The following is a 13,696-nucleotide window of genomic DNA, read 5'->3' as shown; positions in this document are numbered from 1 at the left end:
AACAGATGTGCCAAGACAGCTTACAGAAAAAAACAAACACCATTTTTGAAGGAAGAATATCCCCTACACAGCCATTTCACACCCACACAAGCAAGTATCCTTCCTCTTCAGCTTCTCTGAAAACTCTGTTCGTAGGCAGCATAAATTATTATTATGAACCAGAACACTGAGAACGTTTATCAGCTTTCCAGATGCCCAGCATAGCCAGCAAACAGATTCTCTGAGCAAATGGGCACAGTAGTAGACTGTCTTAATATCAAAAGTATAAAGTAAGTTATATGGCTACCGTAAGAAAATCGTAAACTGCAACGCATACAAAGCTTGGGATGAATTTAGAAAGATTTTGCAAAAACAGAAGGGAGCACTGTAATATGGAAACTGTTTCCACTTCCCTCCTCCTCCTCTAATATAGATTTGTGGGGTAGTATTAAAAAAGTCTTAGCAATTCAACCTCACAAGTAAGAGTAAAATAAAAGCAGCTTGTTCCTGAAACAGTCATTTTCTGCCCTGGCAATCCTAAACCACAGTACTAAACAAACAAATGTAAAACACAACAACAACAAAAGCATACACACAAGAGAAAAAAAAAAAAAAAAACACCCAACAAGTTCTTCCATATGCTGGAGTGTACAAAGGTCTGTTTCTTTTGAATTACTTTAAACAGTTCATGAGTAGGTTTTGCAACACACAGCAGCATGAACAAAGCAGTAAGTTTACACTGAAAAGGAACCTTACCATTCCCATTACTGTCAACAGGATTGATGCAAAAGGTGAGTGCAATGATGCTCGCTCAGCATATCTGAATGAAGACTGCTCTTAAGGAAAAGAGGAAAGGAGGAAACTTCAATGATTATTTATTAGAAAACTCAGCATATGTTCAATAGGCTTCGATGGGCATCCATGCCAGGGACCTGCTGCAGGGACTGGCTGGGGAACGCAGACCGGAGCGAGTACAGACAGCCCATGGTAAGAGGCAGCAGCTGCAGATGGCTGCATTAGGCATTCGGTACATCTGCCTCCATCCTCATGGGAGCTGCTGCTCCATATGGCAAACAGGTACCAAGGACTGTGTGGCTCTTAAGAAGCCAGTTTGGAAAAAAAAAAAAAGAAAGAAAGAAAATGAAAAAAAATGCACAAACAGAATAGATTGTGAGCTGTTTCTATATAAGAATTGGCTTGGTATCATTCTGATTACTCTACGAGCCCCCAAAACAGTGTCAGGAGGTTGCCAGTAGACAAGTAGACAGAGTATGCATGCTATCCCTCCCTCAGCCTCAGATTCCCTCTGCCTCCAAATATGTTAAGTTGTGCTTTTAATTACGAAGACCAAAATACTTCAGACCAGAAATGAGATTAAGAACAAAGACACATTTGGTATTTGTTCTCACCCTTGGTTCCATGCAAAATCAAAATAAGCGTGCTGTTGGGTGCAGATAACTTCTGTAGGCACTTACTACTTTTATTTTAACACCACTGAGGACAATTGGAACAAGCTTCTGCATGCTTCTGGGCTGCATAACCCTTCACCCAACTTGCATCTGCCAATCCAAAATATCAAGCTAATCTCTTTAGTATTTAAATGGCATAACTTAACCATCAGGACTGTAAGATTGAGTTTACGCAGCAGTCTTATGCCAATTAAGGGTCCAGTTGTGCTCCCAGTTCCACTCTGGTAACTCCAATCAGTACAGCTGGCTACTTGGGATTTACACAACAGCAACAGTACAATGCAACAGAATATAGAACTGGAAGCTTTACATACTAAAAGACTATTAAAATTAATGCTTTGGCTAACTGCTTAAATCTAAATGTTTTGCTTGGTTGGAAAAATACAAAATACAAAGCCCCCACCAAGGAAACTGGCCATATCAGCGAGGCAAACTGAGCTAAATTACTTATACTCCAACAATCTTATCTAGCCAGGCATACTCTCAAAACATCTAACCTCTCCGTTTGGCAACCCAGCGTTGTATTCAGATATGGCACCATTTAATTATGAATCAGATTGCTAGAAGAGAATAGGACAGTTAACTTACTGCTGTTTAATGAGCACGCTCTTGTTAGTTGTGAATACACTCACTGTACTCATTAAATCGGGAGGCAATGAAGTTCTCAATACATCATTAAAAGGATCCAGGAATGCTGCTGCTTTGTGCAGCATGACTACAGGCTCTGCTCGACAGTTGGAAAACAAGCAAGAGAAGTAAGCCCCTTCCTGTCAGACCAGCAGATCTAATTTTAACCTAGGAGGAGGGAGAGAGTGAGAGATCTGCTCCTTCAGAGCTTCACTCATTTAGAGCATAAATTTCTCCTCCTATTGCTGACTTGAAGCAAGAACACGGTCTGTACTGTACAGCAGCAACAAAAAGAAGCATCAGGCCTATTGAGAAAAAATAAAAGTAATACAAAAATCAGAGCCCATTTTCAATATACCCAACAAGCTGGAGTATGTATTAATCCATTGTTCTGTCAGTTAACAAAATGAACTTTCAAAAGCAAAACACCCCTAATGCTATCATCCCACAGTATTTATAATATATTAATGAAGACTGAAGAGGGCATGAATTGGCTAGAATGCTCCTCTATGTTCCCCCAGAATAGATTTAGGACATCTGTTTAGTGAGAGGATGACACTTTCATCTGTGAAGGGCTGATCCATGTACCCACAACGACACACCCACATGAGAATCCACATCTTTAAAGCATTACACAGCCACAGATAAATTAAAATGTAGCTGGCAACTGTTGAGCTTGAACTCATTGCAAGGGAAGCGTGCTCTGCCAGAAGACGTATGTGAACCAGCACAACTGACGGCATCACCAGAGCTGCAGGGAGCCCCCAAGTTAGGATTTGACATGGGTAACTGCTTCCTCTAGCACTTTTTTTGGGAGGGGAGAAGGAGAAAATGCATTTCTGAAACACATTCATAACAAATCCTCTTCTCCTTTCCCTCTCACCTCACACACAGGAAACTGGAAGTTCAGAACACAGCCAGTGGGGACAGGAGGTCTTGGACCAGGGCTTAATACTCTCAGCGCACAGCTCGAGCACTTTAATCCCAGCAATTATTTCCCAGTCAGAAAGTTGTTGATACTGTAAGAGGATATTTAAATGCTGGATCCCAGTCAAACAAGGCCCACCACCTACCAAGGAACTGCTTTAAAGTCCAACAATCACCAGTGTATTTACCACAATCTCCTCCCCTCGTGCAGCAGTGACAGCTCAGCTAACCTCTTCCCTGGGAAGGCCACGTTCTAACCAGCCACGATAGCACGTCATGGCTTCACTTGCTTCAAGACTTCAGGACTCTGAATAAGCCCCTGGAGCTGATCAAGATCCTGATTTTCTCTGGTTTTGCCGATGAAATCTTCAGGAAAAAAATCTTTGTGATTAAGGAGTCAGACTTAGGGCAACATGCCATGACTAATCTTCTTAAATTTTCTCTGGGCCCAGCACTGTGATCTTAGTGCTGGAGGCACTAAGGAGGCACTGTTCTTTTCATGGGAGCTATGTGGCTGGATAGACTGACACAATCTTATCCAACTAGCCGCTGATTCCTTGCCATTACCCATCTGATCTATTAGCAGGCAGGTTCCAGCGCACAGACCAGCTCACTTCGTGCACGTACAGTAGTGCTTGCAACTGATGGGGGTAATGTGCAGAAGAGCACTCACCCACATTAGCAAGACTTCTGGGATCACATCTCATGGCCTCCATGCTGCAGTAAGCAGAGGCACGTAGTTCTACAGGCTGTCCCCACCAGACAGTGTAAAAGAACCATCTGGGTCTCCCCAGTGGCATAAAACACCATTACTGGGAAGTAGGGAGGTTAACTGTCTGGGGATGGGGAAGTCAAGAGAGGTCATCGCATTCAAGCTGGAACCAGGGATGAATCTCTTGCCAGAAATACGTACCTACAGATGGGTCCTAGCACCTGACTAAAAGCCTGGTTCACTGACTTAAAAGAGAAAAACATCAACAACAACAAGATTTCAGCTTCACATCATTCTTGTCCCGGTGTTAGATAAGCCAATAACAGAAAGGGAGTATTCAGATTTTCTGATCAATTGTATGGTCTGTGCCTGTAACATTCAAAAAGAAAGATGCCCAGAGAAAATACATGGAAAAAAAAAAACAACATGAAAACACCTCAAATAATTCCACATTACATTGTTTATTTGGGGTACTGTTCTCTTTAATTATACTAAAAACAGCTCCTGTATGAGGGAGCTGTCTGATTAGAGTTAGGAAGCTGACAGATGGCCATATAAAAATAAAAACACACAAAGAAGAAAACACAGCATCTGATGTTTAACACAGGATACCACTTGCAGCATCTCAGCTGTTTCAGCTCAAAAACACCAACCAACTTTAATGACAGAGAGGAAAAGATGATGCTCAGGGAATTGTCTGAGCTATGTTGTCCTGCTTAGCAACAACGTGCTTACACTGTTAAAAAAATAATAAATCTGTAAAACAAGTAATAAAGGGATATACTTGTTACCCACTATAAATACCTGGCATTTTTCAGCTCCTCATGTACCTCTGTTTTACCATTTAGTCAGTTGTGAATCTTCTTCATAGATACCTTCCACTTATGCATTTTGGACAACCCCGAGCACATCAGAAGTCCATAGAAGACCAAAGCAGCTTGTGACTTAACACTTGCAGGATACTTGATACTTTATACTGCTTAACTGACTTCCAGAGGGGACACAAATCACACATTTAAAACAAGACATGCATTCTCTCTCTCTCTCTCTCCTTTTGTTTTTTTTTTTTTTTTTTTTGTGGTAGGAAAAACTTCTCTCACTGCTATATGCAGTATTACCATAATGGTAGTTCTTCCCACATATTGTAATCCTCAAGCTGTTAATAACTCTTTCCCCTGTATCACGTTTCATCTTATGCCTCATCACTTACATATACAATACCAGGGCAGGAGCAGCTTTTTGCTATACACATACAAACTGTGATACAGCACCAGCAGTGTCAAAGGAAATCAGAAAACAAACATCCAAATGGCAGAACACGCACACCTGAGGACCTGAGTTGTGGCTAGTCCTGTAAGTCACACTTTCCAAACAAGGCACTTGTATTTACATGTATTCTCATTTAACCACTTTTTTCTTCTTTAAATACTTCAAATCTTTTTGATTCATGCAAGTTAATGTAAAATATCTCATCCAGCTGCATGGGAAAAAAATTATCTGTCTGTTGCATGGAAAAACTCCTTGTCAGACGTTTCTTTTTCCATGTACTCCACTGCACCATATGTGGGGGCTGGAAGAGGGCCTAAGAACATCTGCCACAGACTTTAAAACCCCTAATAATAGCACAGCTGGTGTCCTTGGTCCAGCGATCACAGCAGACTCATGTGGCTGTTTCTGACACCGGCCCCCAGCCCAGGCAGAGCTCGGAAAGGCTCAACAGTTGGACGTGTCCATTCATCCCCAACTCCATTTGCATTGGCAAATGAACAAAGACAGAAAGCACGTGGAAATGCTTACATTTCAGATAGCTCAGCAGTGACCATCTCCATAGGATTTCTCCATGCTCCTTCGATTAAACTCGAGCTTACCAGTGCACTCTGCATGCCAAAAATTGAAGGTACTCAAGGAAATAGCTGCAAGTCTCAAGTGATCAAGGGTTAGAAACGTAACACGCTTTAATTGCACTTAACCACATCACCAAGGGTCCCAGCATCCATTTCCTCCACCCCATATAATCTAATGACTGTCTTCCATTCCAGCTTGTTTAGTTAACTTAGAAATAAACGTTTGTTCCTGCCTTCTTTTAAAGATGTTCAAAAGCTGGTTTACAGAGGAGCGAAGTTACATTTCAAAGAAACAGAAAAGGCATAAGAGCAAGGAACTCAGGAAATGGAGCTATGTTTTAGTTCACTTCAAGTTAGCACTGGGCATTACCAAGTATTAAGGGGTGTAGCTAGCAAACAGTACAGAGGACTTGAAGGTGGGAACAAGGAAAACAATATCTGGGTGGGGAAGCACTGCCTGAGACTTGCATTACACGTCAGCCTACCTCCTGTCCTCTTTAGTGTCATCTACACAAAAATGTTGGTAGCTTCCAGCAGTCAACAGGCATGAGCTCGGTTTATTTTTTAATAGTGCGTGCAGGCACACCCCAGAAGGCAGGACCTGGCCCAGTAACTGACCAGCACCACCACCAATACGAGCTGCAAAGCGTTGCACAGCCACGGGTAGCCCGTGGCAAAGCACGAAGGGGTGGCTACTTCAGCACATTTCTGCAGCCACAGGAACAAGAGCCTGAATGCAGAGCTCCAAGCACAGCCCGTTTCATCAGTCTGCTATAAAGCACCAAGATGTGACACTAACAGCCTCGTTACACAAAGTTTTCATTCTTTTTCCCCCCTCTGTCCCTCATGGGAAACAAAACAACCACAAAAGCAGACAAATTCCCACACTGTTCGACAATATTGGCTCGTTTTAAACTAAGAGCCATTTAGCAGGTAACCATTCTTAATTTTCTTCACATCACTGAACAACAAAGAAGAGAAAATACAGAACAAGTTATTTTTTAGTTTATATAAAGCACTGAAGTCTGAGAAAGGCTAACTCACAAGATCAGCCCAGTAACTGTAATTGATTTGGCTGTGGCAACTGATGCATGACTGTACGCATGTTTCTGTGCCTTACTTCTCTACTAGCCCTCTACCTAAACCCTAACTTCCCTCAGAGCCATTGCGATCTAGATATTAGGTAGCATTTTTTCCTCTCAGGTCTCACAGGTAAATTATTAAAACTACACACCCGCTCTTATTTCTGAATTCATTATTATTTAAAAATAATAAAAAAGTATATTTCAAGAAACTAAGCAAACCATCCCATCAGTGGAGGAGCATCCATAGATACAAAAGATGTGGCCTCAATGAATACCAAGCTGCACATGAATACCTAGGAATACCTGAAACACACAACTGCCTACTCCCAGCTCTTCATGGGAGTCTGTATGTCGCGTTGCTGATTTCTGACAGTGCAAGTAAGGCAAAACTGCTCCATTCCCACCTTAAACCACAGCTGGGGAGCCAACAGTGGTGCCATGGCAGCAACAGCTGTGTCACAAGTGTTGGCCCTGGCTGTGGCAAGGGGCTGGGCTGGCAGCGGCAGTGAATTACACTGCTCTTTAAAAATACATTTGACATCAGACACATTTCAGAAGTCTGTTGCCGTGCTGTTGGTTGTGTAACAGATACAGTAACTACAAATAAGGTACCTGATGTCCTTCAACGTGGCAGGAGAGGCTGCTATTCACAAAACAAGCATAATCTCCCAAGGCACAGAGAACTAACAAAGTTCTCCTACCCAAGACAGCTCAACCTCACTGGTTCTGAGTGGACACGACTATGGTTTTGTGCAGGTTCTGTTTCCTTTGCCTGCTCTTTCTCCCCTTCTCCCTAGCAGGGCACACTATAGCTCCAAAGCCCTGTGTGGCAAAAGGTAGGTAGAAACAAGGAGCCCTTCTAGGTTTGCTTAGCCTTTCTGCTCTTCAAAGAGACAGTCAGACTGTAACCGTGTGCACTGCAGTCACACTGCTCCATTCAGTATGACAGCACCTGCACACAATTTAGAAGCACTCAGCTCTCCTCTACTCACAGGATCAAGGTATCGATTGGAGGATGCCAGGAATCTTAATCGGCACGCTGTCTAGACCGTCTGCATGCTATGCCCTTCCACACAACGCGTCATAGTTTTTCCCTTCCAAAGTATTTTAATGCAGACCTCATTAAGCAGCTGTCTTGATAGAACTTGCTTCTTGTTACTCAGGAAACTGAAAAATCAGGAGGTCAGGGCACGAGACAAGTGATTAAGGCAAAGACAGACACAATGCAAACATTGTATAACTGCGAAGTGCAGTCACTGGTAGATACAGTTACCTCAACCTGTAATAACTCCGGTTTGGCTCAGTTCCCATCCTTGTGAAAATCCGTCTCCAACAGCACTGCCGAAATACCGCCCCTTCCTCCGCATGTGGAAGACAGGGGGTGGATGCAAGAGCTGTTTTAACACTATAAACTAATCACAAAGCTCATAAATCGGATCAGATCACAGGCATATGTAGCCACAGAGTGGTCCAGAGGCCTCCCAAGCCACAATTTTGTTACCAAGGCAGTGCCTACCCTACAGAACCTCAGCATTCAGAGCTGCAGTCTGATTCACACCAGCTGAGCGCTCACATAAAGAGGTGACAGGCTCCACTGAAAGTCACTTGGCTAAACTTAGCTCAGGGTAACAAACTCTAGAAGCACACACCATGGAATAATCATCAGCTATTCCACTATGACTGAGTCCTGTGCCAGCTGATATCCCCCCACCCTAAATAAATATGAAGGCAATAGTTAACACAAGTGGCTAGCACTCTGACGTTACAGCTTTGTGCTGATTTTTGAGCTGGGCATGGTCTGGAGACAAGAGGCAAAACTTGGAAAAAATATCCCAGATAACGCCATTGTGCTCAGTGGCTTTTACCAGCACTGAGCTGAGGCAGGCTGACAGACTGACTCTGCTCTCCTATCTGCACCATCTCCCGAGCAAACTCCCACATTTGCAAACCCACCCACCTAGGTGCAAACAGGAGCTGCTCCAAAGCTGGCGTCAGGTCTGCCAAGAAATACATTTGCTCCTTTTCGTTCCTTCTTTTCATTTAAGTTGCCCACATACTTTACCACAAATTATCATACCCCAAGGCACCATGAAAAAGTACAAGTGTCAGTACAGAAGTCTTCCAAGAGCTATTTGCAAGCGCAGAAAACAGAGCTGTTTCTACTCTCATTTGCTTTGTGGTCACTTGGAAGAGCCTGACTACAAAAGCTCCATACAGAGTAAAATAAACATACCCTGGGCAGAGCTCATGTCAGGGGAGATCTCTTAACCTGAAGGTCATATTGTCAGCACCACGAATGCGAAAGCAGCTGCTGACATTTCAACAGGGTCCATATATTGCAAGATCCAAGGGGCTGTAATTCAGAGATACATTTGCCATGGCAAGGATTCCAGACTCTTCTGTCTCCATAGCTGAGGTACTGTAGATACCAACTATATTTGGCCAGACGTGTTACTGTACCTAGCAATAGCAATGTGAGACTTTTTTATTATTATTATTTCAAATTAAAAGGCAGAACAGCCCAGACAAGCAGTACAGGCTCCCAAACCAAAATCCAAACCATTTTGATCCAACCACCATGTCTTGTAATGTAATGGACCCTTCCAAATTCCACTCCCCCACCTAAAAACCAAAACACACACCACAAAACCAAATACCCTGTGACTGTATGCCTTACGCCCTCTCCACCTTTTTCACAGCAGGCACACTAAGGTTGATCTTCACATGAAAAGCAACAAGTAACAACTTATAATCACTGTGATTTGAGCCTGGTTTACCCTTCTAGGGGGTAAATGGTGCACCACGTTGCAGCTAGACTTGTTTGTTGGCCTCCTCAATCATTTCCCAAAAGAGAAAAGACAACCCTAAAGACAAAATTTAAATAAATACTAATAATAATTTTATGAATTGGTCATCAGCAACCTCACAACCCAGACTTTACTCAAGGAACCATTCCCAAGTTACGTGGCTGTCCACTGATTCTCAGAATTGACAGGCATTGCCTGTATTATCAGTGTGTAAACTCCTACTAAGATCTTTCTCCAAGAGATCTGTCAGTCTACTTGTTCAGAAATGCTATTTTTCACATCAGTTTTAACATGCACTTTATCAAGCTTCTGTTAGACAGGGAAGACCGTTTAGTATAATTTTTGACTGCCACAGGGTTTATTATATATAAACAGGTGTTTATTATAAAATCTGGCATAAGAAACCAGTCCTCCTAGGCAACATCATCTCAGTATATCTTGCAAAAATATATTTAGAAAAGAAATATAGGAAACTGTTATTCAAATTGGGGTTTGTTCAGTTATTTAAGAGTTAAATAAGACCCTTATTGGCATTTTATCAGTTCCATTTAACGTAGTTAATTTCTCTTTCAAATACCTCCATGTAACTAGTTCCTACCAAGAAAGTATGAACTGGCTCCCTGCAGAGAAAAAGAGATTGCCCATTTCTCTCTTACCTCTTAACAGAGGAGATGAAACAAAAATCTGCAATACTTGACACCCAGATCAATACTAGAGAAATAATACGGTTATGTGGTAAAAAAAAAAAAAAAAAAAAAAAAAAAAAAAAAAAAAGTAAAGATGAGACAAAATATAAGAATACAGGAGATATTTGCAAATATCCTTAGTGCCTTTTAGGACCATCCCATGTTTTAATATTCTGACATCCCAAGAGCTCAAAGTCCTTTCACCTCTCCAGCAGTGACTCTGATAATACCACCGAACAAAGCAGTGACAAAAAGGACCCCCAGGTCTGCTCTTTAGTTTCACATACACTCAGTTCCAAGTTGCCACACCGCTGCACTCTCAGCTTTCTGTCATGAAGCAAACAACAGTTTCCAAGGCAATCAATAACCACCAAGTCCTGGTCAGAAGAGAAACGAATTAATTACCTGCAGTAGGATTCAAATCAGCGCAAGAACGGGCTGAAGCCCTCTAATTCCACGCCTTCCATAGTTCTGGAGCTGGAAATAACAATTCCATAGCTGTTCTGTCAGAGTGTTTGCTAAGTCAAAAAAAATATTTTATTACCCCCATAGCAACGACTGCCTGCTTATCTTCCTTTTTTCAGATAAAAGTTTGAGAACTGAACAGGAGAGCACGGCCCCGTGTCTGTTACAAGCCGTGCCACAAGCCAATCGTTCCCCTGACCGGGCAGCCCCTCCTATTTCCTCTTACTCATTTCTGCTGCTAAAATATTATATCATGTCTTTATCATCAACTTCTTCCTGCTGGTCACAGGATCAAAACAATAAGCTTGCTGCTAGGTGCATTTAGGAATTTCCTCTTCAGCCTTCTTGATGAGGTAATTAGTGCTAATCTGCTATCTCACATAACAGAAAGAGGATTCAATTTTCCCCAGGCAATTCTGCTAACCAAGGTTATTAAAATGATTTTTTTAATTTTTTTTTATTTTTTTTTTTTAAATAAAAGAGAGCAAAAACCCACACAACCAGCTAGGCATTGCCTGCACAGCCTTACCTTGCCTTTGTGCCATCTCTAACACCCATCTAACTCACTGAGAAACAGGGACACAAACTGGTGATAAATAAAAAAATATCATGTCTGCACAGATACAATTTGTTGTAGGTGCTTCCCAGCCACCCTGAGTTCCTGTTAGCATCGTCTGTCCTCTAAAAGCACACCTTCACCCTACCACACACCTATCCCTAAACCAAATATTCCATCACTCCTTTTTCCTCAGACAAACCTCGGTACTTGCACTGCTCCAGCTCAGCATGAACGGGAATGAAAGCTGGTTGAAAGCGAGGGGAGGAGGTCAGGAAAAGGCCTTGCAGAGGCTGGTCTGAAGGGGTTTTCACCTCAATCAGCCCTCTGAGCTGGCACACAGCAAGGCCATACAGGAACCTGTGTGTATGGCAGGGGTGTGGATGGGGAAGAAAGGCTGCCCGCTTCTGCAGCTTCAGTAGCATCAGGAAACCACGTTCTTAAGAGACAAACCACTAAACCACTCCTGGCTTTACTTGTTACCAGTTCTGGGAAGTCACTTGCCCACTTCTGTATGAAGCTTTGAGGGTTTTCAAATATTGGCGTGGTAATGCTGTCTTCTAAGCTTCAGTGCCGAGAGAGCAGCAATCCTTGGAGGGACTCAGACCGTCAGTATTTTCAGTAACAGCTGCACGAGCTTACCTGGGGCACTGCAGGACTGAGGGAAACCACCAGGTGAGTAACTAGAGCCAGAATTCACAGAACCTACATAAACTTTTACCCGGGGCTTGACGGCAATGGCATCTTCCGAAGATAAGGAGACCAAGGTTTCTTTTTCCATTTACCTAGGTGAATCCAGGAGTCATATGAAACTGAAGCTAAGAAACTGACTGGCAGCCTAGGAGCCCAGAGACATTTTGTTCTTGTTGAATTTGCGTGTGCTGGTAGAGCAGCTGTGTTAGACCTACAAACCCAAGGAATAATGCACCTGGCCAGTTTGTAGAAAGGAAGAAGGGTCAGCTTTAACCCCAAGGGTTTTGTTTTGTCTTTAAAGGAAAAATTGAATTTAACGAACAATAAGAACCATTTTTTGTCCACCTGAATTGCAACTTCTGCCTACCTGGTAACAAGTCAGGTAATTTTTTTATTAAAATAATCACTTTTCCATTAGTAAATACATGAAATTGATTCCAGTTCTTAATTCTTACTCCAAATGTTCATATACACCAAAATACTGTATTCATACTATTTGGGGATTTAAAAACAAAACAAAAAACATTTTAAGACCACATTTAATTGTTTACCATTAAGATGCATTTTCTGCCATAAGGTATCTTCAACAATAATTTGGGAGGAGGAATAAGAGTCCAAATATTCCTCACTGAATGAAGTAAGATTATAATAAAAAAATGAATATTGACTTTAAGAAATCCACTCAGTTTTCAGGAAATATATTCAGCACCCATACCTGAAGTGTAGTGGTATCAACCTGCCTGCTCCACCAGGACTCAGAAGCTTTTCATTGGAGTTAGGAGTCTGCCATGAATCATTGATTCTGTTTATTCCCTTCAAACCATACGTGGTTCTGATCTTTCAATTTACACCCAAAGATCTCAGGTTTTAACACACTACTAACTCCACAAGAGCAGTTATCTAAATTTTAGTGTTTAAAAAAAAAAAAAAAGCAATATCCCCATGAACAAAACAAAACAAAATTCTGTCCAGACACTTCAAGTCAAAAATGTTATTTTTCTCCTCTCTTTCCTCCTAGGTAGTGTATCACTTCAGGGAGACATTTACAACAAAATGGGCCATTTTTCTTCCTTTACGTCAATATGTAGTAGGTATCCTCTGAAAGCTGATAAATAGTACAAAATGGGTGCAGTGTTTACTTCTGGAGGGGACAGGTAATCAGGCTAAAGAAGCTACGAGACTGACTTAACTACAACAGTCAGTGAGCAAAGTGAGATGGCACCCTGTCCTGAATGTGCTGAGCTCCAAGCCTGCGAAAATCCCAGCCTCCTGCCCTTAATGTCAACCTTCTTCAGAGCAATACCCACACTAGTCCATCAGCTTTTCTGAAGGCAAAAAACATACATGTTTCACTAAAATCACTACTGTAATAAAACCACTGCCTTACTCCAATCAACCTACCTGCCAGACATGTAAATATGTAAAGCTTTTATAAAACATACTTCAATTCCTCAAACAAATTGTGCACTCTCCCAAGAAGGGCCTGGCCCACCTGGAGTTCTTCCCACTGTAGGAGGATTTTGTAATACATACTACCAACCTTAGTAGTTAGTAGTGTTAAAAAATAAAATGAAGGTAGGTGTAGCTCTCATGCCTCTTGAGGAAACTGCTTGGCTCAAATACTCTGCCCTATGAGATCCCGAGCAGCTAACACCAGAAGGGGCACGCCAACCTGCTGATCCAAGTGGCTGACAGGCTTCTAACAGAGATGCCCCAGGACTGGATTTAGTTCTAGTACTGGCAGCGATTTCTGAAGGACTTTGGTCAAGTGCTTTGATCACACTGACCCCATCATCCTTGGCACAGTGCGAGAAGACCAACTGTGATGACCTGTGAGAACTTAAAC

At 42.2% G+C, this 13,696-nt stretch overlaps 1 protein-coding gene across 4 annotated transcripts in view; it reads right to left on the bottom strand.

Moving 5' to 3' along the window:
- TRAK1 (trafficking kinesin protein 1) overlaps window positions 1-13,696 on the bottom strand; it is a 137,374-nt gene that overhangs the window by 109,752 nt on the left and 13,926 nt on the right. Inside the window, exon 1 of one of the 4 annotated variants that reach the window (XM_084510767.1) lies at window positions 10,542-10,738. The exons of the other annotated variants lie outside the window; for them this stretch is intronic. The gene's annotated coding sequence lies outside the window, so the exon portion shown is untranslated. Of the gene's footprint in view, window positions 1-10,541; window positions 10,739-13,696 lie in introns of those variants that run through there. 4 annotated transcript variants of the gene reach the window in all.

This window comes from Aythya ferina (assembly GCF_964211825.1).
Source record: "Aythya ferina genome assembly, chromosome: 2".
Classification (NCBI taxonomy): Eukaryota; Metazoa; Chordata; class Aves; order Anseriformes; family Anatidae; genus Aythya; species Aythya ferina.
This window is presented reverse-complemented; position numbering and strand designations above follow the sequence as displayed.